The following is a 14153-nucleotide window of genomic DNA, read 5'->3' as shown; positions in this document are numbered from 1 at the left end:
GACTGGGAGTTTTCACTGCTGGGGTCCAAGTGTGATTCCTCATGGGGGAACTGTGATCCTGCAAGCTGTGTGGTGTCGCCCAAATAAAGTGCAAGAATTTGAGAAATCTGGCACCCAGCCACTCTGAAACTACCCTTGCTCACTGGTTTAACGATGTTGTCACCAAGTTTTTTTATTTTTCGGCTGTGCAGCAACCAGGGATTGAACCCATGCCCCTTGCAGTGGAAGCACAGAGGCTTAACCCATGGAGCACCAGGGAAGTCCCTCCTGTCACCAGACTGACTCCCAGCTGTTGACAAAAACGTCACACAAAAGGCTCTGCTTTGTGGAAATAGAACTGCTACCTTCTGGTTTTCCAGGCTGCTCTCAGACTAGCTCTGTCTTAATTGCCTAGAGTAGCAGCAATGTTCCCAGGGCACAGAGACTTGGCCCTTCTGCACAGGATGCCTTTGAAGCTGCAAAGCCTACCCTGTCCTTTGTAAACAAAGATAAATCTGTGTGGCCTGGCTCGGCTTAGTTGAACTACATCCCACCAATGACACCTCTGTCCATTCCTAGCAGACTCTTCCTGGAGAAGATGAGCTCATCTCTGAATGCCTCCCGAGGTCTGACAGTTTTACCCCTTTTCCTCACTTTGATGCCACCTGATCGGCTAAAAAGAAGCTTGGACTTTATTTTCCCCTTTAAGTGTGTTTCAGCTCGACTCCGTGCAGCTGAGCCATGTGGTCTCTGAGAAACAAACTTTCTTGTGAAATTAGATTCAGAAAGGCAGTATTTACTTAGTATGTTTATAGACGAAGCCCTACTGACAAAGTGTGCACCACGTGTCCAGAGTAGTTCTTGCTTAGGAAGGGTCAAAAGAAAGAAGACCCTCAGAATATAGAAAGAATAATGCTCCCTGAAAATTCCAGCTTCCTGTTGGCACTCCCACCCTATGACACGGTCTCTTCCCCCAGACTCTCTGATCATGAAGAATGCCGTGAGCAGTGACTAAGGAACCACAGGGAGGGCAGTGATGTGTCAGCCTCCATTCCTGTGCTCCAAGCCCAGGTGGGAACAGACCAGTGAGCCCAAACAAGCCGCCAGTAAGACATGCTGCTGCAGCTCGAGAGCACTGTCACGGCTTAGAGAGAGCCACTAACTGATGTGTCAGCTACGTGGGTTTGAGTCCCACCCAGGCTCGGGGCTGAGGGAGTGCAGTTGCTTAACAACAGCTCCGGACCTTCGTTCTCTGACCTGAAAAGTGAAGTGATGATCCAAGTGAAATGATCCCTGAGGTCCCTTCATTTTTCACAAAATCACAAAGGTTTGAATACTTCTCCCAGCTGTTGATCAGGGATTGCAACAAGGTGCCTGAAACAACATCCCTCTTTGGCCTGGGCCAGCTAGACCCTCTCTCACGGCCTCTGGTCCTTGGGGAAACAAAGACACTTGGGTTGCTCTCAGTAGGTCCCCTCCCATCCTGTCCCCACCAAGTCTGGCACAAGCCGTCTCTCCCACAAGTCCCCTGAGCCATCGGATTCGGTGACCAGAAGTCAGTAAACAGCTTCTCAGCTGGGCTCAAACTCCAGCCACTCCCCTTCCTGTCTCTCCCTGCTTCTCTTCCTCCCCCGTGCAGCCCAGAGCCCAGGGTGCACTGCGTCAACCACTCTCTTGCCAGCGCACCAGACTCCTCACCCTCCATCCTTCTGCACATCCACCTGGTACTTCCCCAGCTTTGGATCCTTCCAGCCCCGCCCCCCGCCCCCACTGACCATCTGTCTCCTCTACTCCTACACCCAGGCTGCCAAAATGGCTGCAGGAAAACCGCATCAAGTGCACCGGGGCCCCTGCTCGTGTGTCTCCTCGGAAATGGATCCTCTGCTTCTGAAACTGAAGAGCTCTTTCCCTTCCTCCCCCACGGCTATTTCACACCTCCTCCCTTTCCTCAAGTGCCCTGCCCGCTTCCAGCAAACAATCTTTTTTTTTAAGTAATTTTTAAAAAATTTATTTATTTGACTGTGCTGGGACCTTGCTGCTCTGCAGGCGTTTCTCCAGCTGCAGAGAGCGGGGCCTACTCTAGCTGCAGCGCGTGGTCTTCTCATGGTGGTGGTTTCTCTTGTGGTGGAGCCCAGGCTCTAGGGTGCTTGGGCTGCGGTAGTTATGGCTCCCGGGCTTAGTTGCCTCGCAGCCTGTGGGAACTTCCCAGATCAGGGATCCAACTCTTTTCTCCTGCATTGGCAGGCAGATTCCTTACTACTTAGCCACCAGGGAAACCCCATGGCAAACGATCTTGTTAGAAAGAAGTGGTTAAGAAGCTAAGTACTGGTGGGCTGGGGGTAGGGAGAAAACTGCAAAGGAACTGTGAACGCTTTTTGCAGGTTTGTCTATGTACTCGTATTGGCAAAATGGTTCTGAAACTATTTTTGATATGTGATTGGACAAATCAATAAATGTGTTGATGCTTTAAGAGCCAGAGTGTTTACTCTGGAAGAAGAAACATACAAATATTTAATGGAAGGAAACAGATTAAAAAAAAAAAAAAAACCTTGTGGAAATGAATTGGAATTGGAGATATCAGTGTGCATTCATGATTTCTAAACTAGGTATGGGTATGAATATTCATATATATATATATTCAGCTGTGTCTGCTAGGAAGGAGGGTCTAAAACCAAACACACCTCATTAGCAATAAGCATATTTTGCACTGAGATTTGTTCTTCCATACCATTTTGCACTTAAAGGAATCAGGGTTTATTAGAGAAATGGCTGATTCCAGGGGCTATTACATCACAAATACGAGATGAGCAGCCTGGAACATTTTGTTATGCCAAGATGTAAGAAAGCACTTAAAAAATTAGTAATATTAGGAAGCATTTCACAAGAGAAAGGAGGACTTGAAGAGGCTGCCACCAGCCAAATCTGGGATATTAAGTGGTGGCAGTGGTGTTCAGTCGCTCAGTCATGTCCAACTCTGCAATCCCATGGACTCCCTGCCCTTCACTATCTCCCAGAGTTTGCTCATATTCATGGCCATTGAATCAGTGATGCTATCTAACCATCTCATCCTCTGCTGCTCTCTTCTCCTTTTGCTCCCAATCTTTCCCAACATCACATTTTTTTCCAGTGAGTCAGCTCTTCACATCAGGTGGCTAAAGTATTGGAGCTTCAACTTCAGCATCAGTCCTTCCAATGAATATTCAGGACTGATTTCCTTTAGGATGGACTAGCTGGATCTCCTTGCAGTCCAAGGGACTCTCAAGAGTCTTCTCCAGCCCTACGATTTGAAAACATCAATTCTTTGGCACTTAAACTTCTTTATGGTCTAAACTCTCCATATATAGCTTTGACTATAAGGACCTTTGTTGGCAAAATGATATCTTTGTTTTTTAATTTGCTGTCTAGGTTTGTCATAGCTTTTCTTCCAAGGAACAAGAGTCTTAATTTAATGGCTACATTCACTGTCTGCAGTGATTTTGGAGCCCAAGAAAAGAAAGTCTGTCACTGTTTCCATTTTTTTCCCCATCTATTTGCCATGAAGTGATGGGACCAGAGGCCATGATCTTAGGTTTTTTGAATGTTGAGTTTTAAGCCAGCTTTTTCACTCTCCTCTTTCACCCTCATCAAGAGGATCTTTAGTTCCTCTTCACTTTCTGCCATTAGAGTGGTGTCATCTGCATATCTGAGGTTGTTAATATTTCTCCCAGAAATCTTGATTCTAGCTCAAGATTCACCCAGCCTGGCATTTCACTTGATGTGCTCTGCATATAAGTTAAATAAATAGAAGTGAAGCCGTTCAGTCGTGTCCGACTCTTTGTGACCCCATGGACTGTAGCCTACCAGGCTCTTCTGTCCATGGAATTTTCCAGGCAAGAGTACTGGAGTGGGTTGCCATTTCCTTCTCCAGGGGATCTTCCCAACCCAGGGATCGAACCCAGGTCTCCTGCACTGCCGGCAGACACTTTACCATCTGAGCCCCCAGGGAAGCCCAAAGCTTAGGGTAACAATATACTACCTTGGCATACTCCTTTTGCAATTTTGAACTAGTCCAAAGGTTCTAACTTGCTTCTTGACCTGCATACAGGTTTCTCAGGAGGCAGGTAGGGTAGTCTGGTATTCCCATCTCTTTAAGAATTTTCCACAGTTTGTTGTATGGGATATTAGGTACCAAAATGATTAAGGACATTTATAAATAATAACCCATTAGAATCAGGAATCAATGACTTCATATTAATGAAAAAGGGAGGGAGAGAGAGGAAAAAAGTATTGGGTTGCCAAAAAGTTTGATCAAGTTTTTCCATATCTTACGGAAAAACCTGCATGACCTTTTTGATCAACCCAACAGAGTGAATGCTGAGAGTCAACCAGTGAGTGCAGATGGAGTTCTGGAGATGGGACCAATGCTTCACAACCACCACAGTAAAATGGACCCGGCAGGAATCATCAATGGAGGCTAAATTTAGAAGGAAATATAACAAGCAGGATATACGCATGGGTTCAAAGTGTCTCCACTGGTAAATCTGGTCTCCCATCCAAACTCTGGCAGAGTAGCCACGATGAGCGCGTTACGAGGCTTCTGATCATGTTGGTCCCCTTGCAGAGGCCCATCTCTGACGTGGCCCTTCTACCCCTCCGCCTCCCTGTGAGTCTGGAGGAACATTAACCGCCCCTCCCAGATCCCTGCATACCGAGCCCTGTCACCTCATTACTTAGCAAACACCTGTCACCTTTCAAGACCAAGTCGAATAGTAACTTACCCTGCGAGACTGTTTTGATGCTGTTTGCAGGCAGAACTTGCCAGTCCTTCCTTCACCTACTGGAGACTCTGACCTCTGCGCCTGAAACACTTCACTGTATCAGTTTGTTTACTCAGCTGCCTTTCCCAACTACAATGATTTCAACCGCAGCCCACAGGAGGAAAAACAAATTTCAAACAAAACAGTTATTACTTCATACAATCAGTCTAGATGTCAGGCAGCTCCAGGAGTGCTTAATTTATTTAGCAGCTCACTGGCACCATCAAAGATCCAGGCCTCACCGTCTTCCATCTGTCACCTTTGATGCCAAATTTGTTCTCAGGTTAACTCTGCCCTATAGTTGGATGGCTATAGCAAATCCAGGCAAACCACCAGATCCGAAAACACCCAGTGAAAGAACCTCTGTCCCTGGATGTCTTTCTTTTTCTTTAAAAAAAATTTTTTATTTACCTATTTATTTTTGGCTGCGTCAACTCAGTGACAAATAATTGATGCTTTTGAACTGTGGTGCTAGAGAAGACTCTTGAGAGTCCCTTGGACAACAAGGAGATCCAACCAGTCCATCCTAAAAGAAATCAGTCCTGAATATTTATTGGAAGGACTGATCTGGAAGCTGAAACTCCAATACTTTGGCCACCTGATGCGAAGAGCTGACTCATTGGAAAAGACCCTGATGCTGGGAAAGATTGAAGGTGGGAGGAGAAGGGGACGACAGAGGACGAGATAGCTGGATGGCATCACCAGCTCCATGGGCGTGAGTTTGAGTGAGCTCCGGGGAGCTGGTGATGGACAGGGAGGCCTGGCATGCTGCAGTCCATGGGGACGCAGAGAGTCGGACACGACTGAGCGGCTGAACTGAAGTGAACTGAGGTCTCTGTTGCTTCGTGCGGGCTTCTCTGGCTGTGGCCTGAGGGCTCTAGAGCGTGGACTCAGTAGCTGGGGTGTGCAGGGCTTGGTTGCCTCATAGCAGGTGGAATCTTCTTAGCCCAGGGGTTGAAACTAGGTCCGCAGCATTGGCAGGCAGATCCTTTACACTGGGCCACCAGGGAAGTCCTAAAATAACCATTTTAATTTGGACTAAGTTTTAATTTACAGGAAAGTCGCACCTGCAGAGCTCCCCTCCACCCCTCGCTCGGCTTCAGTTTCCCTGCGTGCTACCATACATCGCAGCCAACAAAGCATCGGGACGTTGCTATGACCTGAACTCCAGACTTCACTGGAATTTCACCAGTTTTCCCTTTAATGTCCTTTTTCTATTCCAGGATACAATCCAGACATTACATTGCTTTTCTCTGCCCTATCTCCACAGTCACCTCTGGTCTGTGGCCCTTTTCCAGTCTTTCCTTATTTTTCATGATTTTAACAGTTTTGAAGAATACCAGTTAGGTGTTTTGTAGAATGATTCCTCCAGTTGGGCTGATCTAAAGTTTTTCTTATAATTTGATTGGGGTTATCGGTTTTTGGGTTCCCTGGTAGCTCACATGGTAAAAAATCCGCCTGCAATGCAGGAGATCCCGGTTTGACTCCTGGGTCGGAAAATGCCCTGGAGAAGGGATAGGCTACCCACTCCAGTGTTCTGGTCTGGAGAATTCTGGAGACTAGACAGTCCATGGGGTCACAGAGAGTCGGACAGGACTGAGAGACTTTCACTTTCACGGGTTTTTAGAAAGAATGCCATAGAGGCGAAGTGCCCTTCTCATCACTTTATGTCAGGAACACTCGATGCCCCTGTGACGTCACTGGTGATGGCTAGGAAAGCCTTCCCAGAAGCCCTGGAGAGGGTTTCCCTTCATGCCTTTTTTAAAGAAAAATGTTTATTTATCGGGCTGCTGAAGGTCTTAGTTGCAGCATATGGGATCTTCACTGTGGCCTGTGGGATCTGGTTACCTGACCAGGGATCAGACCCTGGCCTCCTGCATTGGGAGAGCAGAGTCTTAGCCATTGGGTCACGAGGGTAGTCCCCTTCATGCCTTTTATTACTGTAAAAAAATATATAGGTTTATGACAGAAAATTAAGGAATCAGTTAAGAAATAATAAGTAAATAAAAACACAATATCGCTGTCACCCAGAGACGATCATAGTTAAATTATTTTTAATCTTTTCAAATCTTTTGTAAAAATGGTTTTCTGTTAAATAAGATCAAATTCTACACACTGCTTTATAACCTACTTTCAAAACATAGTTTTAAATTATTTTTAAAAAGACATAATTCAATCAATCTACCAGTATTAAAAAATCTGCAGAGTGAAAGATCACACCTTCTCTCAGAAAAGTTAATGACAATAACAAAAATAAGACATGCCTTAGTGTCATTATTAAAATTCAAGGTGAAAGTAAGGCATCCAGACAGAAACATTAAAAATTTAATATGCATATATTGTAAATATATATAATACATTTTCCATACTCCTTTTTTGAAAAATCTACTAGAAAATAACTTGAGTCAACCAAGAGATGAATAGAGACAACTTCACCAAAAGAACTCATAGAGAATATAAAAGCCATTTTATTTTATTCTAGTCTTGGGACTTTAAAAAATGTGAATGCCTTTTATTATAAAATGGAATGAAAATATTATAAACCTAGCAATATGTTTTTGGCCAAACGGCTTGTGGAATCTTAGTCCCCTGACCAGGGGCTGAAACTGTGCCCCAAGAGTGAGAGTGCAGAGTCCTAACTACTGGACTATCAGGGAATTCCCAAACCTAGCAATATGTTAATTATATTTATAGCAATAGTTGAGAGAGAAGGCGGAGTAAAGGTGAAAAGTATTGTGATGATGCTGATTTCATAAAAAGAAATGTAAAGTTTATAAATCAAGTGGTAAGTATATTTGAAGACATAAATATGAACACGATGGGTACCATGTGTGAACACTGTGAAATACAAGAATTCAACTGCGTGGGGCCTGGAAGGAAGGCAGATGATGGAAATGGGGAAGGGAAAAAATGAACATAAATTTATTTCATATGCATACAACAGAACCTTTCAAATGTACCTGTGTACACTCAAACAGTTCATAGAGTAAAAGTTTATTTTGAAGCTATCCACAAAAATCTATTTTTAAAGTTGTAAACACTTTTTTAATATTGAAAAAAATTATAAAACATAATATAACTATGACCAAAAGTATTTGTCATATCAAGAAATGTAAATTGACTAACTTTGTCTATTGAAAGAAAATTTCAATCCATGAATTTGATCTGCCATTCAGCTATCAAAAAGCCCTCTCAAGCAAATCTTTTGTCAAAAAAGAGTCAAAACCAAAATTTCTAACTACTGAAGGACGTATTAGAATATGTGAGTTAAAGCGGTGTTCAAAAAGAAATTCATGCTTAAATTCTTATGGTAATGAACACGAAAGGGTAACAATGAATGAAGTAAGGGTAATGAAGAATAGTAAGCAGAATTCTAAAGGTCTCCGTGGTACTTCCCTGGCAGTTCAGTTGTTAAGACTCTGTGCTTCCATTCCAGGAGGCACAGGTTTGATCCCTGGTAGAAGGAACCAAGATCCCACATGCCATGTGGCCCAAAGTAAAAGTTTCCCCCAGGATCACCATCTTCTGCTTATTTAATCAAACACTAATCTAGGTACTGCTATAAAAGGGTTTTGCAGATGGAATTAAGGTTATTAATCAGCTGATATTAAAACAGGGAGATTATTCTGGATTATCCAGGTAGGTCAAGTATAGTCACATGAAATCTTAAATTAGAAGAGGAAAACAGAAGACTTCATCAGAGAGATGGGGTAGAATAAGAGGCAGAAGAGATTAGTAGACAGAAAGTGGAAGTGTTAGTCACTCAGGTGTCCGACTCTTTGTGACCCTATCAACTGCAGCCCCACAGGCTCCTCTGTCCATGGAATTCTCCAGGTAAGAATACTGGAGTGGGTTGCCATTCCCTTCTCCAGGGGATTGTCCAGACTCAGGGATGGAACCCAAGTCTTCTGCACTGCAGGCAAATTACCATCTGAGCCACGAGGGAAGGTCTAGTAGACAGGAGGCCAGAGCTTTTTGAAGGAGGAGAAAGATGGGATCTATCATTGCCCGTTTATGAAGATGAAGTCAGGGAGTGTTAGCAGTCTCCAGAAGCTGAACGTAACCCTTGCCCCACAGCCAACAAGGAAATGTGAACCTCAGTCCTATGACCATGTGGAACTGAATTTGAATTCTGCCAACAACCTGAATGAGCCCGGAAGTAACTTCTCCCCAAGAGCTTCTAGATAAGGACCGGGTGGGTCAGTGACTTGATTTCAACCTTTTGGGACCCAGAGCTGATATCCGCCACTCCTACTGGACTTCTGAGCTGTAGAACTGTCAGATAGTAAACTGTGGTTTTAAGCCACCAAATCTGTGGCAGTTCGTTACGGCAGCAATAGACAATGAATACAGCATGTAACTGGAGGAATTGGAACAGCTAAATGAAGCCGAGGAAGGCAGATGGAAGGAATTACTGCAGTTAGTAATAGACACGATTAATTGGGAGACCAACAGAAAGCAGTCAATGTGTCTGAGAGCTGGTTGAACTGTAATGAACCCTCATAACCTGGCAGGGAGTTCAACGTGTTTCCTCAATTTCATGAGCCTTTACGGCACCGGTGGCCAAGGATGGGCAAAACAGTAAAGGACAAAAAGCATATTCTTAAACAAGAAAAGCCTTTATAAAACAGGCAAGCTTGGCTCTAAAAATAGTCATATTGGTAATCGCTAAAGTAAGCCCAACTAGGAGGTAGGCTGCAGGAATATTTTTTCTCTTTGCCATGAGAAGAATTTAAGCGCCACTCACTCTGCTATATGGTCTTGTCTTTCTGAGCTGCGAGTATGGGCTCTGATTCTAGCAAGTTGATTTAACTCTCTTCTTTCTGGCTTTTCTGTCTCCTGTATTAAAACTTTCGTTTTGGGACTTCCCTGGTGATCCAGTGGCTGAGACTCACTCCCGATGCAGGGGGCCCAGGTTCAATCCCTAGTCGAAGAACTAGGTCCCACATGCCACAGCTGAGACCTGGTGCAGCCAAATAAACATTAAAAAAAAAATTTTTTTTTATTTATTTATCTGCCAGCCTCAAGAGCTTTTATTAGCCCTCACTGAGATTTTCCGAGAGTATACTGCTCATTTGGAAGAAACAAAAGGGCAATGAAAGAGTTAAAATGTTGGAAAACCTAATCAGGAAAAACAAAGAGAGTGCATATAAAGGCACCAAAGAAACAGTGATCCCAATGGGAAATAACCACTGACTCACCATATACTAAGAAGAAATCACTGACTTGATGGGCATGGGTTTGGCTGGACCCCGGGAGTTAGTGATGGACAGGGAGGCCTGGTGTGCTGCAGTTCGTGGGGTCGCAAAGAGTCGGACACGACTGAGCAACTGAACTGAACTAAGGAAGAAATCATGGACTTATATATGAAACGGAAACAGACTCGCTGCCGTAGAGAAGAGACTTGTGGTCGCTGGGGGATGAGGGAGAGTAAGGAAGGGCTGCACTGGGACTTAGGGAAAAACAGATGCAAGACATGACATTTAGGATGGATAAACAAGATCCTATTGTTTAGCACGGGGAACTTTATTCAATATCCTATAATAAACCATAATGGAAAAGAATATGAAAAAGAAGTTATAGGAACTGAAAACAGAATAATAAGAGGCTACTTTGCTTAGCTCTATGTGACTGAATTTGAAAACACAGATGAAATAATTTTCTAGACAATACAAATTATCAAAAGAGATGGAGAATTAGAACAAAGTACTTTAAAAGAAATAAATGTTGTCAGAAAGCAACCCCCCCTCAAAAAAAGAGCACCAAGTCCGGATAGTTTCATAGGGTTACTCTACCAAAACTTTAAGAATTGTTATTTTAAATGATGTAGAGGATTAAAGAAGAATATGTGCTGTGTATGTGCTTAGTCCTTCAGTCGTGTCCAACTCTTTTTCGACCCCATGGACTGTAGCCCACCAGGCTCTTCTCTCCGTGGGGATTCTCCAGGCAAGAATACCGGAGTGGGTTGCCATGCCCTCCTCCAGGGGATCATCCCAACCCAGGGATCGAACCCAGGTCTACCTGAACTGCAGGCAGATTCTTTACTGAGGAAGCCACAAGGGAAGCCCTAAAAAAGAACACCTTCTTTTTTTAAACAAAAAGAAAAAAGCTATATAGTATAACATTGATGCCAAATGACAAGACCAGCACACACAAAGAAAATTACAGACCAACCACACTTTTATCAATTGTATCCAATTCTAAAATCCCAAGTAAAATATTACCAAATTGAATCTAAGAGAATTTAAAAGAATAACACACCTTAGACTAGGCCAGGATTTCTCAACAGCTGCACTATTGCTGTGTCCAGATATTGCCAAATATCCCCCAAGGTACAAAATTACTCCTTGTTGAGAATCACTGGTCCCCGCCAATCACTGGGTCAGCAGGTGGCAGGTGACCCATTTCTGCCCAGTGATTTATGAGCAGTCTATCAGGGGAGGAATCTGGGAAAAGTTTTCTTTCTCCAAAAAGAGAGGCATAGAGGAAAGAACCCCCCTCTCTTGTCTTTCTCTGACTGTGTTAGTGCTGGTGAGAGAGCAAGACCAGTTTCGGGGAGAGGATGGCTCCTCTTTGAAGGGGGAGGGGCAGGGCTGGAAAGCCAGCCTGCAGGTGAGGGTGGTCTTGGGAAAGAAGCAGGATGGCATCTCTGCTGTCCTGTCCACTCCTCTCATAAGCCCAGGACTCATCTTCCGCCAAAGTCCTGCGGACTCAGAGATCTTCACCTGCATGGAATACTGGAACTTCTCAGCCTCCTGATTTTGTCAGATGGAGGAACTCAAGCTTGGCAAGGGGCATGAACCCAAGGTCGTAAAGCAAATGCTATTAATAAGTTCAGCACTTCTGGGTTTCTGACTCCTAGCCAAGTGAGCTTCCCATTTACTATCTGTTCCCCATTGAAAAGCCAACAGAGAGAATTCCCTGGTGATCTGGTGAGAAGGAAACTGACACACTGTCTAGTAAATTCCAGAGGTTTCCACTGGAATAATTATTCCAATGAATACTTCCTGAGCACCTATTTGCCTGGCACCGAGAATGGGGCAGTGAACAAAAAAGACAAAATCCCTGCTCTCCTAGAACAGCTCATATTTTAGTATTTTGTGGGAAGGGACAAGTTTTAAAATTAATTATATAATTGTTTAGAAGGTGATAAAGGCTAGAGAGAAAAATAAAGAAGAGAGGGGGAACAGGGAAGTACCAGGTAGCTTTTGAAATTTATCACAGTAAGCCAGTGAAGGAGGGTTTATTCACCCCAACTTCAGCACAAAGTGTTTAAATGACTCACCCAAGATTGTCAACTAGCTAAGTGGAAGAATCAGATTTGGAAAATGGGGAAAAAGGTACAGGAGTTCTGATCTCTCAAACTGCCTTCCACCCCGGGAGTCTTTTATCCAGCGAATCCCTGAATCTTTCTCTGGGTTTCATTATTATCACAGGTCTTTCAGGAGCTTTTGACATCACTCACTTCCTTTCTTTTCCAAACCTTTGACTTCAGTGGCTCTTTCCTGTTCTGGTTCTGTTCCATTCCCAGTGATCTCTGCCTCTTTTCACTTTTTCCTCTCACCACCTGAACACAGGTCACCAAATAGGGTCACCATATTGAACTGTATTGGGAACACCATTTATTTACTTATTTTATTTATTTATTTATTTATCCTACTTTTTGGCTGCACCCTCCGGCATGTGGGATCTTAGTTCCCCGACCAGGGATTGAACCTTGCACCCCTTGCATAGGAAGTGTGGGGTCTTAACCACTGAACCCCTGGGCAAGTCCAACACCACTCATTTAAATCTCAGTCCTTGAGAATGGCACTCTTTGGAGTCGCGCAGTGCACAGCTTGGGGAGCTGTATACGGCACCCCTATACTTTTGCACTTCACTTATTTATGCCACTGACTTTAGTTCCTTCTCTACAGGTTCTTCCCAAAATTTCATGGCGGGGCGGTTCTACCCTACACCATTGGAGAACATGGTGCAGCAGCCGGCAACACCCCCACTCAACCACACGTTCTTGCAAGATTCTCTGTACCTCCGAGTGCCCACAGACATCATCAAGGCAAACATGCATTCTTGGCACCACTGATGCACAAATCCGTGAATGAAGACTCCACTCGATGTGGGGAGAGGCAAAGCGGGGGTAGGGGACTAAGAAGTACAAACTTTTATGTATAAAATAAGTAAACTATAAGGCTATATTGTACAACACAGGGAATATAGCCAATATTTCATAATATTGGGCTGGCCAGCCCAATAACTATTCATACAAATAAAGTATGAAAGTGAAAAGTGAAAGTTGCTCAGTCATGTCCAACTCTTTTCCACCCCATGGACTGTAGCCTGCCAGTCTCCTCTGTCCATGGAATTCTCCAGGCAAGAACACTGGAGTGGGTTGCCATTCCCTTCTCCAGGGGATCTTCCCAAGCCAGGGATCGAACCGATGTCTCCCACACTGCAGGCAGATTCTTTACCAGCTGAGCTACCAGGGAAACCAGAAAGTACAACCTTTAAAAGTTGTGAATCACTCTGTTGTACACTTGTAACATATAATATTGTACTACACTTCAAAAAAATCAGAAAAAAAAAAGTCCTCTTGCTAAATGGTCTCTATGGTTAGACATCAAACATCCTCTGGTTAGACAGTGTGTTAAACATCAATCGTTTTGATGTTGAAACAGTTTCTGGATTTAATTAGAATCAACTTGTGTGTTATAACTCAAAAAGTTACAATTTGATATATTTTCATGTGCCAAGTTGTGTAGGCATATCATTTCATTCAATTCTCACAGCAACGGAATGAAGTAGAACTATACTCATTTTTCTAAGGTTCAAAGACATCATGTGATCAGCCTAAGGTCACACAGTTAATAATTGGTAGAGGTGAAATTTGGACCATAGATTTCCAAGTCCATTCTCCCTCCTACTCTGTAAACTGCCTCCCTAGCACCATGCTGAGTACAGAACAATATTAATTAAAACTAACATTTGGATTTCAATAGTTTTTAAAAATCTTATCCCATGCCCGATTTCATTTAAGGCTCCATAATAATCCTGAGAGGCAGGTAGTAGTTTTAGATTTAGATACAAAAATTAAAAATAGAAGAAGATAAAATGATTTTCAAATCATTTTGATACAAAGGAGAACCAGGACTGAAACGAAAGTCTCTTCCTTCTCTGCGCCAGGTTCTAAGTGTTGTTTGATTTAGAAAGTATGAGCTGGGACTGAAAGGTTGAGGACAATGCTTTTTTTCTTTTGGCCACCGATAACCTGTGGCCTGGTAGTCACTTTAGTAACTGTTCGTTTATGCAATAAGTATTTATTGAGCATCTCATATGTGTCCTGCTCTGACTAGACAAGGATCAAAAACTGTCCTGGCTCCT

This window comes from Oryx dammah, unplaced genomic scaffold, assembly GCF_014754425.2.
Source record: "Oryx dammah isolate SB20612 unplaced genomic scaffold, SCBI_Odam_1.1 HiC_scaffold_17, whole genome shotgun sequence".
Classification (NCBI taxonomy): domain Eukaryota; kingdom Metazoa; phylum Chordata; class Mammalia; order Artiodactyla; family Bovidae; genus Oryx; species Oryx dammah.
This window is presented reverse-complemented; position numbering follows the sequence as displayed.